The sequence below is a fragment of the Egretta garzetta genome, unplaced genomic scaffold, assembly GCF_000687185.1.
Source record: "Egretta garzetta isolate BGI_Z169 unplaced genomic scaffold, ASM68718v1 scaffold11, whole genome shotgun sequence".
NCBI lineage: Eukaryota > Metazoa > Chordata > Aves > Pelecaniformes > Ardeidae > Egretta > Egretta garzetta.
Window position 1 is genome coordinate 691,795 of NW_009258621.1, and position 7,133 is coordinate 698,927.

Consider the following 7,133-nt stretch of genomic DNA (forward strand, 5'->3'; position numbering starts at 1 on the left):
AGGAAGGAAGATGTGAGCCTGTCTGGGGTTGAACTCAGCGGAACAAGTTTCTTTTTTTTTTTTTCTTTTGCTCGCTCGGCGCTGCTGGGCTGGAGGGAAACACTGAAAAAAAAAAAGTTTCCATTGTTAACTAAAAAAAAAAAAAGAACCCAAAGAAAAAACCCCACCACCGCCGCGTTTTGGCCGCTGTGGGTTAAAGATACACGAGCCATTTTCCACCCCCGGCCAGAGCGTGCGGTGCCCGGCCCGCGGCGGAGGGGACATCCGCAGCCCGGCCTCCCCACCCCTGCCGCCCTTCCTATTCCTCCCCTGGGTACAGCGGTCATGGCAAAGGGTGGTACCTGCACCCCTAGGGTCTCGGAGGTAAAGGCCACCCCTGCCCCCAGGGAGCCAGCTTGAAGGCAGGCACTGGCCCAGCCATTTTGCGCAGCATCCCCTTTCCCCCAGGCATGGCAGCTCACTCCTTGACTCCTCCGACTTGCACGTCGGTTGTCTGCGCCAGACCAAAGTTGGCATGAAGCCCTCTCCGCCAGGCTGTGTGGCATTGGGTGAGTGCGTCCTAAGGCAGGGAGGTGGCCCCCAGACGACAAACGCCAGGGCTGTAAGCTGTGATGGGGCACGTCTGCTTGCTGCGGCTCTGGGCCAGGTTTAGGCAGGGCTGTGGCTAACCTGCCCAGGACGGTGTCCATCCTTTCTGATCCAGGGTAGGCCACAGGCAGCATTTTCTCAGCTCCTGTGGCCCCCAGGCATGGGTCCCGCTTGGCAGAGGGAGCAGGCTCTTGGCCGTGATACAGAGTGATTTCTGTATCAAGATAACTCATTGGAAAGAGTTGTCTGTACGTCAGCACTTCAGGAGAGCAGGCTCTGCGATTCGCTCTCAAAGCAGTAGTCAAGGTCAAACCCAGATAGCAGTTTTGGGGTTGGTCTGGACTGGCCAAGGGAAAAAAAAAAAGAACAGCAATTTGTCTCTGCTAGGATTTCCCAGCTAGGAATTTCCCCTAGAGAGAGAAATTGATGTCGCAGCAGATTAGCTTTTTGTAATTAAGGCACAACCTCTAGAGCGTAAACAGGGGCAGAGAGGTCTCCAAATCTGCAGGAGGTGTGGATTGCCAATCCCACAGGCAGGCAGGCAGAGACACCCAAAATGAGCTTATGTTTGTTTTTCCAGTAAGAGAAATGCTATTTTGAAGTCAGTGCAGGAAAAGAGATTTTTAGTCTCTTTCCACTCCAACCCGTTTCCTCAGTGTCTGCGCTCGGTCAGGAACTGGTCTTTCATGAAATAAAGTATGTAATCAATCTTCCTCTGAGAAGTGACCCCGCTGAGTATAATGTCACTATTCACGGGCATAAGCTTCCCCCTGGCTGCAAGTATCTGCAGATTCTGGTCATCTGTTGCTCCCATGCCCTCGTGTCTGCATACACACATCAAAAAGTAGGAACTTCTGAAAGAAAGGATAAATCCAGGAATACATGAACTTCTTCTTTTAAAACGGCTGCACTGTGCTATGCCAATGGCATCGGCATGTACTTGCAAGCGCTACTGCATATCCATGCATGTTTTGACTGTTCTTTGGGGTTGTTTAAGAGTATTTACACCAGCGTAACCACAACGGGTGCTTAAAGCCCTTCCTTAGTCACACAAATCCAAGCACTGTCAGATATTCATCCTATCAGAACAGGAAAAAGGAGCACCAAATTCACTATGGCACATTTACTGATACAAACCTCCCCAAGGGAAACCTGGCCCTGAAACATGGCAGCATTTTTGCCACGTAACAGAAGCACGTGACGTCCGGAGCTAGAGCTGTTCTGTGGGCTTTCTATAGAATGACAAGCTTTTATTTATGAAGGAAGTGGCTAATAGAAGTGGAAAGAGGGGAAAAAAAAAAGTCTAGGGATAAGTCCCTTTTCAGAACGGGTAGGTACAGGAGGGAAATAATTGGTTCCAGACTGGAGCCAGGCAGCAGTCCACATTGTAGAGTGAAGAAACAGCAGACAGCTTTCAGCACACTTGTTTCCAATCAAGTGGAAACCGAGTGTCTGAGGTTAGCCTAAATGGAAAGCACAAACTGAAACAGGTTGCTAGTCCAATCCAGGGACAAGGACAGAGGCACGAAGGGAGACAAGTTTCTTTCATAGACAGACGGACATCTCCAGGCGCTAGCACTGCTGCAGTTGCTTGATGGTGCTGAGGAGCCCTCTCTGCAGCTTTGGTACCGTTGCGTTAGGTGCTGTACAAAGAGATCAAAACCATGGTCCCACTCCAACTCACTTGCAATCTCAGCATACATTCTTCAAGTAAAATCCAATGTTGGGTCTTAAAAGATCTTGCTTCTGCTTAAGCCATGTTCTTCATTTGAATTTATACTTCCTGCTTCTAAAGAAAATCATTGCAGTGCCTGAGGATGCTGAAGCAGGCTGGGTTAGGGCAAAGACTTGATCCGGTCAACTTCTGTGTGGGCAACCTGTCCTTATTCAAGACAGTGGGGCCATTAAAATGGACAGGATCTTCCACTTAGGAAGGGCTTATATCCACCGCAGGATGTATTTAGTCCTGAAATAAAGCGAGGACAGACACAGAAGGGCAGGGAGCTGTCCTGTGTAACATCTCCAACTGACACACTGGCTATAAGTGTTTGGGGAAAGAAATACCACAGCTGTCAAAGTTAATGGCCTCCCAGCACCTCTGTGTACTTGAAGGAAGACAGTTAATTATCATGTCTTATTTAAAAACAGTTGCCCCAATGTGTTCGCTGTGCCCTACCGGCAGTGTATGTGGCCCAGCTGGATCACAGCTGCTTGCGCCCCTGGGTCCGGGGCTGCGGGGCACTGTGGGGTGGTGGTTGTTAGCAGGGCAGCAGGACAGGCCCTGCTGCGTGTGAATTCGTGGGGGGAAGAGGAGGTTTGGCTGCCGGTGGGAGCAGTGGCTCTTGCAGCAGGAGCACCTGTACCCCACTGCAGCTGGACGTGAGGGCTGTTGGGGCAGGAGGGGAGATCAACTATGCAGACACAAATGCTGGATAGGAAAAGCAGATGGTACAGCCAAGGCTGTTTTGGTCCTTTCGGCCTCTGCCGTAAACCTAGCTAATGTTTCGCTTTGACTGTTGCTAAAGCCTGCACCTGGGCATGGCCCTCCAGGGCTAGGAGAGCCCTGGCAGACCAGCATGGTGCTGGTGACCCTCTCAAGCACAGGCAGAACTGTCCTTTGCTGCTTTATACACCCTCTTCCTCTGGAGTTGAGGTCCTGGTCCGCATCTCAAGGCTTGCCATGCTGAGCCCTGGCATAGTATCTAAAAGGGTGCCAGAGCATGAAGATGAAGATGGTGACCCTGGCCTCTGGCACAACAATGCTCACATCACTGTGAGGGCCTGAGGCCTGGCAATAGACTCCCCAAGACTGAGATATGTTGCAAGTCTCAGCACTTCCCACTTTAAGTGCACATTCCTTCCCCTGATCTGCTTTTCTTAGGGAAACCCAGAGATTTGACTTGAAGAAGAACCCCTTCCCCAATCCAAACCACAATAACAAGCAAAAAACCCCCAAAACAGCTTACCAAAACAAGGTCCTGAACTGCAGAAATACCTCCTTCCATGGAAGGGGAGAACAGTTGCATGATAGATATTGGTCATCTTGTTCACTCAGATCCCTGGAGGCACTCAATTAATATGGCGTGGGCTGCATTATAAAGCTAGAACAGGACAGAATGGACCACAATCTACTTAGTATCAATGCAATTGTAAATACAAAACAGAAAAAATAATAAAGTTTAATCATAAGCCAACTACAATTCTAAAGTACCCTCCTCCTTCCATTCTTCCTTTATTACAAGATTCATTTTTTAAATTATTTCTCTCTCTGTCATGTTTTGGACTGGTTGGACAAGACAACCTTCACTGTGTTTCAAAGATGAGTTGTCCAAACTGTCACTGTTCATCCAAGTTCAGCATCAGAAGGACCATCAGCATCCTTGCAGTGGAAGTCAGTATGTTACGGCATTTCCTCACCAGTGAGTTGAATCTTAGTCATGTAAATACAGAAATAAATGGATAAACAGACAGTAATTCTATAGTCAGCACACTTACTTTATGTTTATGCCAGTGTGATGGAGAATAAATCTGGCTAATATTTTACAAGAAAAAGAACCGCAGAAGACTCAAGAGGAAACACAACACTGAATTATGTGCTGAGAATCATCTGCGTTCAGGCGGGTGACTGTCACAGGCGTGGCACACTTCGGCTCTGGCTGGGAAAATGGAGGCCTGAGGAAAGGGCTCTGGATGTTTATCTTGCACCAGCCCTTCTGCATTGCTTCAGTGGTCAAACAGGTCAGAAAGATGCTGTTCTTCCCAGCTCTCAGCGACCTCTGAGCTGGGTTATCTGGTCACTTGCTCCCCTCCTGCTATCCCACAGGAACACATATAATGGCAGAATTAAGCAGTGACTGGTTCATATTCTTTGTGCCAGCTCCCGTTCAGCGAGCAAGAACATAGGGCTCTGCAGAGACACCTGTAGCGAGTCAATGTAATTTAGAGCAGTCTGTGTTCTGCGCCCACATCTGCCGGAGCTCGTAAGTCCACCTAGAGCACAAAGGAACCAGTTTTGTTCCCTGGGAGCCTCCTCCACACATTCCTGCCTGCACCTCGCCCTGTGCTGCACCAAGTCATACGGCGCAGCCAAGAAAGCCAGCCAAAGATCTCGGCGGCCTGTTCCTGGCTCTGCCCCTGCTGCGCTGTGGGGTGTTAGCAATGTGGCTTATTGCCTCTCCGCCTTCTTTCGCCCGCCCATGAAACGGGCAGCATGTACTAAGACGTCCTGTGTCCCCTAGGGTATTTGTGGCTGTGACCTGCCTGAAGTTTCATATGCACTTGGGGTCCTTGGAGGAAAGGATGCATACATCCTATACATCCACACACAGCACCACATATGCAGAGCATTTAGTGCTGGGCTAAGAACATTTGGCTCACAGGCTCCAGGTTTTGCAGCAGGACTTTGGAGAACTGTTACAGAGCTTGAGATTAAAATGTAGGTATGGAAAATATTATTCATAGCAAAGTACTCCGGCAAGGCATTACATACACACACGATAGGCAAGAAAGTTTAGGAACCCTAGAACAAGCACAGGATGTTACATTTCCTCGTGATGCAATGCATATACGCCAGCGGTGCCTTTATTTTTCCCTCAGCTAGTCAGCTCCCCAGGATGAAGATGTGAAGGTCTGATGTGAACGCCCTCTGGGTTTACGTCTGGCTATGCCCAGTAGTTTCAGTGCCATCCTTCCCGGTGCCAGAGAAGAGCCCAGCTCTGCAGTTGGTGTGTGCCACAGCTGTGGTCCCCTGCGGTGCAGCAGTGGTTTGCATTGGCACATTGGCCTGCTGTTGCTATTTGTTGAAAATAAGAATATAAACACATGTGCATGTTTGGGGAGTAACCCATGAATCAGCATTAGCATTTCCTTTTTTTGCACAGACAGAACTAGAGGTAGTAAGAGTACATGAAATACGTATTTTTGAGTTTTACTGAGGTTCAGTAAAAATAAAATCGTAAAGGGAAATCCTTCCCTGTTGGACCCTGAGGCTACTAAAAGTTGTACCTACATCTGAGGTTGAGGGGATAAAACAATTAGAATTAAATACTGCTTCATTGTCTGAAGAGGTTTTTCCTATTCATAGGTCACAGTTATTCCACTAGACTGTGACCACATAACCATAATTGGGCAGCTTTGCATTTGTTTGAGATAGCTACGATCACGGCAGGAAAAAGGCAAGCTATTTTTTAAGCGTGCAGTGTGTCTCATAGACGGTTTTGGGTTTGGTAGTATATGACGGGGATATTCAACCTCCAGGGCAGTGAGATTCCACTGCACCTTTTAGGGATGCAATGAATGTGGAATCACAAGAAATGCTGTCCAAGTTTCCACTCTGCAGCGAGTGATCTCTGTGTTTTGAAAACCTAGGAGAGGGCACTGAAGAGGACATGATTAATAATTTTGAAGTCCATACCGGGCTGTGGGCATTTAATTTAAAACAAAGCACGTTGGCACTCTCCATGAATCTATTTTTGCATGTGGTAAAAGAATATATTTTAAGGATTTACTGTAATATTTCTATGATGGACAGATGTTTACCTTTGTCTGTTCCTATGTCTGCAAAAGGAAAAAAGCTGAGCTTTGAATGAGTGCAGCACAGTTTAATAAATTGGCAGATCTAGGTTGATTCTTTGTAATTTTGAATAGCTAAAGCAATAGAGCTATGAAAATATTCCTAAATTATGTTGCCAGACAACAGTGTGTTATCCGTGCTATTTTCTGTACGTAGCACTGTTCATTGCCATGCAACAAATTGCAAAGGTCAGCAGACCCTGGAAAGCAGCTGTATTACAGCAATCACTGGAAAACACCAGTCCTTGCACATAAAATCGTTTCAAGCAAGAACGTCTTTCCCAGACAGATTGAGACCCGCATGCTGGATCATGCTTTTCATCTGAACAACTAAAGGTAAGTAAAGCCCTTACGGAAAGAACGGCATACATGTCCACCTAGGAAAATTTTCAGTCCTATGGCAAGTTTCTGTATGTATGTACATACATACATGCATGCCCAGGCATAATAAAGGGTGCATTTTAATAGTACCAAGAGCAGCTTCTCCATCACCAGCACCAGTACTAGTCAAAGCCTTCGTCTCCCTGCTGCCCCCTGCCCTTGCTCTGGAGAAATCCACTCTCAGGCTGTGCACTGCTCTCTGAACTGCCTCCCCCCAGCTCTGAATCTGAGCAGCAATTTCAGCAACACAGCATAGTTTTCCCTGATCTGCTTGATGGCTTGAGCTGGCATGCTCAAGACAAGGCTCCTTCTTGTGCTGCTTCTCCTCCTTCCCCAGGTGTTTCCAGGTTGCTCCCAAATAGGCAGTTATTTGTCTCTGAGAGGGCACATAGCAAGAAAGATTTTTAAGCCACCACTACAGAGTTTCACGTCATTGACATTTCCCACTCTCCTACTGTGTGCTCTCTAACGCTGGGCATGCTCCTATGGCTGGAGTTTTCACCTCTGTGTAACTAAATTGAAGCATTTAAACCCACATTTAGGTGCCTGAGTAAGAAGGCAAATTTCAAGAGCCGGGACAGTCCCTCACTTCA